This window comes from Cavia porcellus, unplaced genomic scaffold (genome assembly GCF_034190915.1).
Source record: "Cavia porcellus strain 051 isolate PalLab524CR breed Dunkin Hartley unplaced genomic scaffold, mCavPor4.1 scaffold_6, whole genome shotgun sequence".
NCBI lineage: Eukaryota > Metazoa > Chordata > Mammalia > Rodentia > Caviidae > Cavia > Cavia porcellus.
The window spans coordinates 37,569,610-37,582,723 of record NW_026947489.1 but is presented as its reverse complement, the minus strand read 5'-3'; positions in this window follow the sequence as shown (position 1 = coordinate 37,582,723).

The following is a 13,114-nucleotide window of genomic DNA, read 5'->3' as shown; positions in this document are numbered from 1 at the left end:
TTTAGTGTCTTCTCCAAAAGAATCATCCTAGATTCCATTAGCAAAACTCATATTTGATTGTTTAATACTCTTTATATTTGCCCCACACATATATATGATACATATCTCAAGTAAGAATTAAACTGTGGGTGAAATTAAAAGGGAAAATACTGAATGACGTTAGAGACAGATCCACTTACAAAATTTAGGCTGGATTAATGACTATCATAAAACACTTGTATGAGTAAAATGAGAATATTTGAGGTGAAAACTTTTCTGGATTCAGAGGAAGGTATGTTCTGGCTGGGGCTATAACCTTCTGCAAAACAAAGAACCTTATGTTATTTTTTTAAAGTAAAAGATTCTAATTAGCAATCGTAAATATTGGCGACCAAATGATAACTCTGACCCTGGGGAAAAGTTAGTCCTTCTTTGATTAAGTTTTCCTGGGAATTATACCTTAGAGTCTACACTGATTTTCATCCAGGGAATAAAAAGGACAAAAAAGAAAGAAAAATGAATTTTTGTTTAACAAATTTAATGGCATCTTACATCAATGCATAGAAATGTTTTCTTCAAAAGGAGTCGATAGAAGTACATAATGAAAAATCCAACATTCCAGAAGACTTGGTAAACAGAGCTAAAAGGAGAGTGACTCTTCTTCTGGAATCAACTAAATATCTCTTAGTCAAACAGGTTCTAAGATAAGGACATTGGAAATGAGTAACCACAAAAGATAAAACTATCTTTCACTCTGACGATTTCTGCAACTTTCTAAATGGTTTGCAATTCCACTAGTTTCCAAATTCAGGATCTCAGACTACAAAAGTTTCCTATCAAAGAGACTGTCAAATTATAGAGTTTATTACTGAAGTAGAAAGAAATTACTGTATCATAAAGTTGTCATAAATGTACCATTTCCAGAAAACTCTTCTTTGACAATATTTAACCTTCTAACACTTTTCTTACACAGTTCTCTGATCTTTTCCTCTGTTTCTATATTGGCCATCATTCTTCAGATGCTAGCGCCTCTTTTTAATTCTTACAAAGAACTAAAATGGATCCCAACCCCAATGTCACTACACACACTCCTATAACCTGATCAGTAAAGGTAAGAAAGCAGTAACAGAACATATGAAGAACACATAGTCAGTACTAAATAAATAGTTGTTTTAGAAAGATGTCTGGAAGTTGGGCATGGTGGCTCATGCCTGTAATCCCAGCACTCAGAGGCTGAGGTAGGAGGATCGTTGTGAGTTCGAGACCAGTGTAGGCTACAAAGTGAGCTCAAGGCCAGCCTGAAGTGCATAAAGAGTCTTTGTCTCAAAAAGACAAAAAAAGAGAAAGGTTTCTGGTTTAATTAGAGTGGTTATTATCAAAAAGACAAAAAGTTTAAAAGCTCACGAGAATATGGAGAAAAGAAAAGCTGACAGAGACATAATTTAGTAGCCATCATAAAACATAGCATAGCAGTTCCTCCAAAAGCTAAAGTAGATCCACTACATAATCTCATTGTCCAACATCTGGATATATAGCCAGAGGTAATTAAGTCAGCATATTAAAGAAAGAGTAGCCATATACCCATGTTTTCTTCTAAACTATTCACAATAGGTAACATTTGGAATCAATGTCCAAATGTTCATCAATAGATGAAATGATACAGAAAATGTGTTACATAAATGTGGTACAGTGGAAAATTACTCAAATATAAAGAAAGAATCTGCTCCCCTATCCCACTGACACCAGAGCCTTGGGCACCTGTGGGAGAGAAGACAGGGCCTGCTCTAGGTCCATCACTGACATTGGCCCCTTGCAAGTGTCACATCACACTATGGCACAGGTGGCAACCAAAATATTGGCCTAATTCAGGATGAGACCAACACCTAGGAGGAGAATTTTTGTCCTGGACTAAATTGTTACTTACCACAGAGATTGGTGAGAGGTAGGCTTGGGAGACAGGCTTGGAGAGGGTGAAATCTAGATAGAAATCTCCTGAAATCACCTGCTAAACTCAAAGTATAACTGGGAAGATCATGAGGTCTGTACTCTGTGATCAGAAACCAGGATTGGTGAGTATAATGTTCAGAGGGAGTGAACCTGAAGGAGATAGAATTTAGTCCAGTGTTGAACATGAAATTTTTCACCATGGCCTACATCCAGCAGAAAATATGAATCTGATTTACTATAGGTCACTATAAGTGTTGCCTAAATCTACACTAGAATTATACTCGTCTTTTCTCATGCTAAGGGTGGTTCATGAGTGATTTTCAGCACTATTGGGGTACAGCTCATACTCGACGCCATTGTTTACACTGACTTTGCTACCATTCCAAAGTGCCGTAGTTGGCCTGTTAGTTAATTTTCTCTGCATGCTGATATCTGAATCATCTGGGGGTAATAAACAATATTGACAGTCATTCCAAAAGAAGCGGGCCATAAACCAAAGATACTGCAAACTCTACCACAGAAAACAAACAAAAAATGAAAAAGAAAGTAACAAAAACAAACTCCCAACTTCCCCAAAGCTGACATAGAAGTCATCAAAGGGGAGGAATTCAAAAGTCACTCAGCAGAAATATCTGAGAGGGTGTCAACGAAGATAAATAGTTCAGTAAGGTGCTTGTGAATTCAAAGAAGACATAACTAGTGGTATGTGTTACAGATGGTCCACGAGCTCCAGTGAGGGCAGAGGCAGCAGCTGCAGAAGGGGCAGTTGTGACCATAGCGACTGAGTCAGATGCAGACAGCAATGGAGGAGTCAGAGCAGTGGACCAAGAGAAGTACCTAACCACCAAAACGGCAGAGGCCCAAAAATGGGCATCTGAGATGAATACACAATTCTCAGATGAAGAAATACAAATGGCAAATACATACATGAAAAAATGTTCATCATCATTACTCATTAGAGAAATGCAAATTAAAATTACACTGAGATTTCATCTCACTCCTGAAAGAATGGCCAGGATCAAGAAAACCACCAACAACAAATTCTGGGGAGTCTGTAGGGAAAAGGAACTCTCCTGCATTGCTGGTGGGAGTATAGACTGGTGCAACCATTGTGGAGGTCAGCCTACAGATTTCTCAAAAAGCTGGGATTGGAAGTCCCATTTATTCCAGGTATTCCACTTCTAGGCATATTCCCAGAAGAACTGAAAGCATCAGACCACAGTGATATATGTGCACCCATGTTTATTGCAGCACAATTTGTAATAGCCAGATCTTGGAAACAGCCTAAGTGTCCATGAACTGAGGAATGGATAAAAAAGTTGTGGTATTTTTATACAATGGAGTACTACTCAGCTATATAGAAGGATATCATTGAGATATTTATAAATAAATGGGTGCAGCTTGAGACCATAGTCATAAGTGAAATAAATCAAACTCACATGTATGAATACCAAATAGTTTCCCTAGTGTAAGAAATTATAGCAATACATAAAAGTATGTGGTAATCATGATTCCCCATTATGTTGCTTTGAAGCCTTATAATGTTTCCATTCATTAATTGGAATGTTTTTATTCTGGGCTGTCTGATTTTGTTGTCTGTAAAAACAGTTATTTTGAAGAAAACAAGACATCATAATAGCTAGTGCTGATTTAATATCATCTTGTTTTGAAATTCCATCAAATTATTGTTCTTCTGTCTACATTGCATTTATCATGTTATATCTTATTGGATTTTATTATATATGATAGTATAAACAAAAATTTTATAGGCAAAGAGATAACATAGAAACCATTGTTCTATTTCTTTCAGCTGGTTTTAAATACCCTGTAATGCTTTCATCCTCTTGAATGGTTTCACACTGTCTTGATATGTTTGATGCTATAGTATACGAAGTTATACTGAAATATTTCAAGGAAAGAGACACTATAGTAACTACTATTAGGTCAGGTTATCTTTTGGTGAAAAACTATGTTGCTTAAACTGTTCTGTTCTGATGTGTGTTATTATGTTGTTATGTCCTCTTTTATCTCAATTTCCCCCTTTTTTAACTTATTTATTTTTTATTATTTTTTAATTAAAGGAAAAAATAAAAAATTAGCAGGATATATTATAGTAACTTTTTTGATTTCCTATTATTTTGATTTGAAGCCCTGTATTGCTCTCACCATCTTGTTTTGACTGATTTTACTCTATTCTGTTCTGTTTGATAGTATCAAGTTTGAGCGTATAGGCCACTACTTTGAAGGCAATAAGGTTCACTATGGTGCCCATTCTGGTGTGACTATTATCTTCTTTTGAAGTCCTATACTGTCTCCAATGTTTTGGTTTTATTGGTTTTGTTCTGTATTGTTTTCTTCAATTTTATTATACCTGATGATATAGGCAATTCTTTTTAAGGTAGCAAGAGTCATTATGGTAACCATTGTTGATTACCTTGTATTCAGTTTTTATATCATGTACTGTGTCCAATGTTTGTTTTGACTGACTCTGCTTTGTTTTGTCACATTTCATTTTATTCTCTTCCAATAAAAAGAAATAAGAACTGTGGGAACAATAAAATGTGCAAATGTTATTGTAAAAAAGAGAGGAAAAGAAAGTGCTCTAAAGGACACAACTGCAAGTGTGTTTAGGTTTATAAGACAGGTGATCATATTACTAAGTTTTTGTTGGATCATTGAACACAACTGTTTGCAGTCTCACTGTTTGAATGTCCACTTTGTATGCTTTAATTTTGTAACTTGAACAACTATTTCTAAGATGACAATATGTAATCTATTAACTAGTGATTTCTTACTGTTTATTTTTTTTAATTCTGTATTACTTGTGCCCTTTTTCTGTTTTTTTTCTCTTTAAATAAAGTTTTTAAAAAATTTAAAGTTTATGTCACTACATTAAGCTCTGCTTGTGAGTTCTTTGAGTGAACTCCACTCATCTGTTTTTAAAATTGGTATTTTAAGGTGGTATGGTCTAATTCTATAATTGTTTGTTCCTGTGAACTGAGGGATATCTCAGTGCTAATGTTGAAATCCCCAGAGTAGAAGTAAGGAGTCCATGCTTGTATAGGTAAGGTCATTGGAAGTCTCTATTTTCTTAGGATTCTCTAAAACAGTGAAAGCACAAAGCATTACTGTACATATCCTGTGGATTCTCCCAAATGGCAGGTAACATGAATCATGTGTGAGAAAGTGTTAATGCTAACATGTATATATTGAAGATTACCAAAGTTGAGAATATGTTTCATGTCCATCTACCAAAAAGAATTAGCACTGAGTCCCCCAAGGATTACCTCTCTCTCCTGGAACCGGAGGAGGAATCCACTGACAGGTAAAAGACAGAACAATTTTTTAAGTTTGGGGTCTGGACAACTGAAATTCACAAGTGAGATCTCACAAATTTTGATGGAACTAAAAGTGGGATTCTAAGGCATATTGGAATTTAGATACAAAATTTATAACGTGATCTGCAGTTTCTTTACCCTCAGTCATAGGGCCTGGGAAGCTGAAATGGGAGTGAACATAAATAATGAAAAGGTTTATGAAATAACATCAAATACCCTTTTGTAGGCAGAGGAAGAGGTTAAGCAATGGGGGGTCTGGGGTGAATTTTATATTTGCATTTTCCATTGGTTGATTCACAGGGGCCACATAAGCCAAACTACAAACATTGTTTACAGTTTATCCCAAGTATGCTCAGCAACACTACCAATTCTGAGCACTGGGCAGACAAACCAGAACTGGAGATTCACTCCTTCTCTTGAGCACTCCAAACAGTTTCCTGTCCTTTTGAAGAGCCATCAATGACTGTAACATGTTTGGCACTGGTATAATGAAAATATAATTAGGAAGGATGCAAGGATGGTGAGCACAGAAGTGTAATATTTTGTCAGAAAGTTTAATAATTATCAAGAACTCCCAAATAACCTGCAAAGGCAATTTGCCAATTGGCTTGTTGTATTGACTGGTGGTGCTGCTCAAGATCAAAAGGAAGAATAAAATTATCAACATCATAGATAAGTAGCTGCAGGCAGTGCGACTGGCTTTGAGAAATAAGCTTAGCAATTATATCCATGTAGGTTTGTAGGTAGTAGATTGACTTGGAAGACAGAGTCACTCTAGGAGTTGTAAGGAATTCTGCACATGTTGACCAATAAGGCCTTTGGGAGAATGAGGATTGGGTAATATTGGAAACAAGACAGAAATATTGAGGCTGACCTGAAACACTTGATGTTCTGCCAGTGCTTGTTGTACCAGATGTATTTCCATCAGAGCTACAGGGGAGAATGTTCAAGGGGAAGACAAATCTGGAAATCCTTGCAAGGTGGAATATAATGCTTTGAGCTGAAAGCAGTGATTCCTAATTTAGAGTGAATCCAATTAACATCTCCTAATAATTTTATAGAACATTTAAGGTTTATAATTTATCTTTTCAAATAGTAAATTTTTGTGGTCTAATTGTCATGTCTGACACTATGCTACCTAAATACTTTGTCTGGAGTGAAATAAAGGCCACTAGATTTAAAGTACTTTTTGCTGTCTCTGAGTAATAACATTAATTCCCTTTATCCAAGGTGGAGAGAAGTATAATATCAACATAATGAATGATATAAGCTTGAGGATATTGGTCTATTGTGCAGCTCCTCTGTACCCATAGTGCTGCGATGAAGCTTTGCCTGTGTTGGCTTCCTGGTGCTGGCTGGTTGTGAGCTGAGTCTTTCTAGTAGAGCCAGAGCTGCCTGGCTCAGCGTGGCACTCACTCTGGAGCTCACTGTGCTGGCTGAAGACCTCTGTCCTCCAAGAGCTGCCTATGACCATTGGGACACACTCATCATGTGTCCTGCCCAGCACTGGTGCTACATGACTGTGGGGTGAGTGCCCACATGACCCAGGACTCTGGGCCTACTCAGGCAGTGTGGGTGACCCAAGTCTTTGAGGTCCACCTTACAGGTCAGATATCTGGGGAGCCAGGAGGTCAAGGCCCAGACATCTGGGCCACGCCTCTGTCATCCCTGCTACAGGGACTCAACAGGCTGCTTGCCCACTCCCCTGGGCCCAGCTCCTCATCCTTACGATGTTAGCAAGGATAATCTGTTGTGCCACCTTTCTGCTTGAACCTGCCAACCCCAGATTTCAGCCTCTGCACCTTGGTAACTATTCTTTGGCAGAGATGCTTCTGCTTTCTGGTTTTGATACATTCTTTCTCTTGCTTCTGAATTTCCTAAAGATGAGTGGTCTCTGCCTTTAGTGCCACTGACTCTTTATGTCTTGCTTTCCATTTGTTAATGCTACCCAGTGTAGAGATCACCACTCTACTGAAACTCCTGATTTTCAATTTCAACTTTTTATTCTAGTCTGCTTGATAAACTCTCTTCGGCCTTCCACATGTTTAACACACCCTTCTTTGGCTTTGGTGACATTATATATTTAAGGTTCTCACAAATCACAGTGCTTCTTCTCTTTGTACTTCTTGCACGAGTGTAATTATTTTCTTTACACCAATTTTAGTCCCTGTCTTTGTTCCACTTAACTTTCATGCCTAACTTCAAAAGCATTGTGCAAAAGCAGACCTGTCAAGTACTCTATGTCTTTGTGTGAGGAGTCAGATAGAACAAAGTGACTCTAGGATAAATTAAATGAACCATGTTCTCTAAATAAATATTTTAAAATTTAAAAAATTTTAAGAAACATGAGAGTATTTCTTTCTGGCTGGGACTAGAGCTTGCCCAGCAAAATACTAACACAAAGTAGGACTATGTATCATTACTTGGGATACCACAGTCCATTGATACCTGATCATGGGTACCAGAAAAATTAATGCTAGGAACAGAAAAGGCAGAATGAGCCTTATCAGCTAACCACAGTGGGATGGTGAGAAAACAATCTTTTAGATCAAGAACTATTAAGGTTATTCATGAGGCACAGCAGTAGGAAAAGGCAGGCCAGTTTGGAGAGTCCCCATAGGCATTAAGCAAATATTTATTGCATGCAAATCATATAATAGTCTCTATTTTCCAAATTTATTAGGAATTACAAAAATAGGGGCTTTCCAGGGTCTAGTTGAGGGCTCAGTTTGTTGTAAGTGGAGTTGCTCCTGAACTAACTCATGTAAGTGTTGGAGCTTCTCCCTAAATGGGGCCACTGATCCACCCATATAGGGGATGTCTGTACACCACTGCAAGGGAAGAGCACTGCTCATGTGGAATGAGCATTAATGGTGCCAACTAAAACTGGTTCTGATGGGCAATTCCAGTCCTAATTCTGGGGTATTCATCTAGGGCTTGGGAATCCCCTGGTGATTTTTTAGGCCAGCTCCTAGTCTGTAGCCCACCTGTTTCATAATGTGCTCTGCAAGTAGAAAAGGCTCATTGAGAGGGCTAATACTCCAATTTTTCAGCAGATCCCTTCCCTATACACTACATGCAACATTAGGATAGATAGATAGATAGATAGATAGATAGATAGATAGATAGATAGATAGATAGATAATAGATGCAACATAAGATTGGAACATCCCAGCCTTTACTTCTGGTCCTACACAAGAACATGGGAAGCACTCTGTAACAACTGTGATCCCTTAAGTAAAATAAATATCTCGATGTGAAGTGTTCCAAATCCTTGCTCCCCTCATTCTTCCTGATTACTTATAACATGTGTCAGGTATGTGGTCAGCAGTAACAAGAGTTGGGCTACATAATCTTCTAGTTCAAACACCCAAATATCTATGGATTTTTTGTAACATCCATAGATGTGCCACACTTTGAATTTCATAGTATAATCTGAATCAATTACTCTGGGGACCATTGTAAACCGAGCCTGCTCTTTCTAGCATTAATCCCATTCTCCCTTCAGGAAGAGGCCTCCATATCTCTGTAGGAATTTTCATAGGTTTGTCCTCTTCAATAAGGAAGACTTTCTGAGAAACAGGAAGACATACCCCTATGCTTCCAGGGGTTCTGAAGGTAAGGGATGTAATGTTCTGGTGGCACCCAATAAGGATTGATGCTGAGTGCCTGAATCATAAATGCCTCTGTTGTTTGATGGGTCTAGAGCTGAGCCTGATTTCCATTTCCTGTCAGATGAGCTGCATCCTTGGAAAATAAAATACACAGAAAAAATTCTACAACTCCTAGATGTTGTATGGGCACCAAAAAAAGTTTCTGTTATACACCACAGGGAACACTAATGGGCTGAAACAACCAAAGTCAGAGAAAATTAAAAAGCAGAGAAAGAAACAAAATGAGCCTCTGTGACAGTCCCATAACCCAAAAGAGAGGTCCTGGCAACACCCCTCATCCCAGAGCCTCCTCTTCCAGAAACTGCAAATTACTCCCCAAATGAGAAGATATGGTTTGTTCAAGAATAAGAAGATTATATTAAGGGAGGATAGCGGAAAGACTCTACTACGAGGCTAGCCATGCCTGAAATGATGGCCCCCAGATTTATAAGACAGTTCCATCAAGGGTCTCCACATGCAAAACACACCGGAGATGTTACTGGACCATCATTTCTGTGTGCTTAGTACCATTTTTGCAGCAATACTGAGTCCAGGAAAGGAACGACATCCATGGAATTCAAGAGGCAGTCAACAGCTTTGTTTACATCAATGGTCTTAGCCAGGATAACTCCAACAAAGCCATGCACTGCTTACTTGTGGAGTAGCACTTTTATATCATGCATAAGCAGGAGGTGTAATGGAGGTACAAAGACAGAACAGCCTGGCATCCCACTAGCCATGCAGGTCCTGGAGGTTCTGAACTCCACATAGCCAGGCATAAGACCCCAGCACTACACTCTGGAGGTGCATCCCCGCTAGCTTCATGGATCCTAGGGATTCTGAGCTCCACATAGCCAGGTACAAAGCCCAAAGCCGCACTTGGCAGTGGGGAGGGTGCTACAGCTACCCTCATGGGTTCTAGACATTCTGAACTCCACACAGCCAGGCACAAGGTCTTGGTGCCACACTCTGGGGTGCATTCCTGCCAGCTGCATGAATCCTTGAGGATCTGAGCTCTGCCCAGCCCAGTATCTCAGTGCAACCCATCAAGAGAATGCCAGGCCAGCCACACAGGTACAGAACCCTTCCCAGTCCAGAGCCCTGGAGTCATCTATCAGGGAGTAACCAGCCTAGCTAATGAGTCCTGGAGATTTCAAGCTCTGCCCATCACAGGGCAAGGCCCCAGCATCATAGTTCAGGATGCACCCCAGCTAGCCATGTTGGTTTCAGAAGACCAGAGCTCTGCTCAGTCCAGCATCCCAATGCAATCCATCCAGAGAGTGGCTGGCCAGTCACACAGGTTCCAGGGGAAAATGACAAAACAAAAGAGCAAGATGCAATCTCAGACCGTTAGCACACCAAGAATAATCCTAGAAAACACTGAAATGGAAAACATCAAAAATCACACAACTGGATTTTTTGAAATGATAGCAACTGAAGTAAAGGAACAACTCCATGAAGCTATAGATGAAATCAGGTCAGAAATAATGTCTTAGGTAAAAAAAGAAATGTCAAAAATTATAAAAGAAATGTCAAGTACATATAAAGAAGATATAGATTTTTTTAAAAGAGGCACATAACAAAATGGTAAAAACCTTGAATGAACAATGTAAAACAGAATTAGAGTGCATGAAACAGATTCAAAGTGATATTCAGCAAATTGAAAATTCCATTGAAAGCTGTCAAAATCACTTGAATGAAGCTGAAGATATACTCTCACATCTTGAAGACAGGATGGAAACTAATGATCATGAAAGAAAAGATCTCTCAAAAGTAACAAGGAACCAGGAAACAATTCAATAGCTGCAAGATGATACAAAAAGAAACAAATAATACTGATAACAATGATAAAGCAGGGTCAACAAAAGTGACATAAGAAGGCTATTTACAGAAGTAATAGCTGTGAGTGGTACAGTGAGTGGTGATTTAAAAGCAGACATGAAAAAATGATTGCTTGTATGGGATAGATGCTAATGTCACTGATGCAAAGCCTTGGCACTCAAAGCTTACTCTTCATATCTGCTGGCAAAAGTGTTCAAAACAAAATCAGAGACTTACATTAAGTGTCAATATCATGCTGAGGAGTACTATTCAGCAATAAAGAAGGATAAACTTGAGACATTTCTATCCTTCACACCAGGACTCTGATTGCTCTAGGTACTTACAGGCCCTAAGTCACCTCAAGAAATCTGTTTTCTGCGTGGCCTCATGAGAATACAGCAGGAAATAAACAAGAACAAGGAGAAAATATTGCCTCCTAAAGGAAAATGGCAAAATGTTGAAAATATTATGTAACTCTGGGGAATCAGCACCATGTGCAGGCTGTTGGGGGAACAGCCAGACCCCAGCCTCCTCCCATGAGTCAGCACCATTTTCAGACTGCAGGAGAAGAGAACAGGAAGTCACCAAGAAGTAAGCACTTCCTGCAAATTTGTGCCACGCATGGGCCACAGCAGGAGTGCCAAATGCCAGCCCCTTCTGGAGCAATGGGCTGTTAAATAAGAAGAGCTAACACCCTCAATCTTAGGCAACTGGTTGAAACATAGGCTGAATGATAACTATTGAGGTAAAATACAATTTAATGCTTGCAGTTTTTAGTGTTTCACTGACTTTGTAGGTCTAAAGCTGGTAGTCTAATCATCTATTCAGAGGATAATATATACAATGTAGCATCTATGGGGATCTCCTTCTGAGCATGCTAGCCACTGTTCATTCCCTATTATCTTGTTTTGAAGTCCTTTATCATGTTCATTGTTTTGTTGGGTGGGATTTTATTCTGTTTTCTTTTGTTTGGTTTTATTATTTCTGATGACTTGGGTAGCTATTTCAAAGATAATGAGATATATTATGGTAGGCATTTTGGATTTACTGTTATCTTGTTTGAAGTCTTTTATTGCATTCATTATTTCGTTTTTATTGGTTCTAATCTGTTCTGTTTTGTTTAATTTTTACTGTGTCTTAAGGAATGGGCAGCCACTTTGAAGGCAACAAGAATTATTATGATAATCATTGTTGATTTTGTATTGTTTTGAAATCCTATGACACCCTGATTTGTTTTGATTGATTTTATTCTGTTTTATTTTGCTTGGTTTTATTCTCTTTAAAATAAAAAAAAAATTTAAGAAATAATAGATAATTTTTGAAGCATGGGAAAAGAATTGGACATACAGATAATTGAATCATATAGAATCCCAATTAGTCAGAACCAAAATGAATCTTTACCCAGTAATTCAGCATAAGGACACAATACTAAAAGGTGTCAGAGAAAAGAAACAGATTACCTATGAAGGAAAACCTGTCAGAATCATGGCAGACTTTCCAACACAAACCTTAAAATTATGAAGAGTTTAGAGTAAAATATTTCAAGTCCTGAAAGAAAACAACTACCAGCCCAGATTGATATACCCTGTAAAACTATCTTTCAAAATTGATGGAAAAATAAGATACTTCTATAGCAAAGAACAACTGAAGAAATTCATTACCACCAAACCAATCCTACAAAGTATAGTGAAAGATAATCTAGAAAGAGATGGAGATGACTAGAATTCCAAGAACAACAGCAGAAGGAAACTTCCAAGCAGGGCAAACACTTAAACAGACAGAAAAAGTAGAGAACAAACAACAGAAAGATAACATGACAAAGATAAGTTAGTACATATCACTTGTAGCTATCAATATAATTAGCCGCAAATCACCAATAAAGAGAAACAGCCTGGCAGAGTGGGTTAAGAAACAAAATCCAACAATATGCTGTGTACAAGAAACACATTTAACTCAACAGTAAATTGATTGACTAAAAAAAATCAAAGGATGGAAAAGAATATTCTATGTAACAGAAACCCAGAAAAAATGTGAGGGTAGCTATTCTCTTTGCAAACAACAAGAACTTCAAACCAAGAATGATCAAAAGAGATAAGGAAGGTCACTATATATTTGTTAGGGGAAAACTATAAGAGGAAGAGATAACAATCATAAATATATATATATATACCAAATATTGGAACACCCAACTATGTACAACAAATCTTAATAGACATGAAAAATCAAATAAGCAAAAATGCAATTATAACAGGGGGCCTTAAAACCCCACTGTCGCAAAGAGCCACACAAAGAAAAAATCAGAACTAAACAGAAATAACAGAACTGAATCAAACTTGTGAACAAATGGACTTAATAGATATGTACAGACTGTTCCAC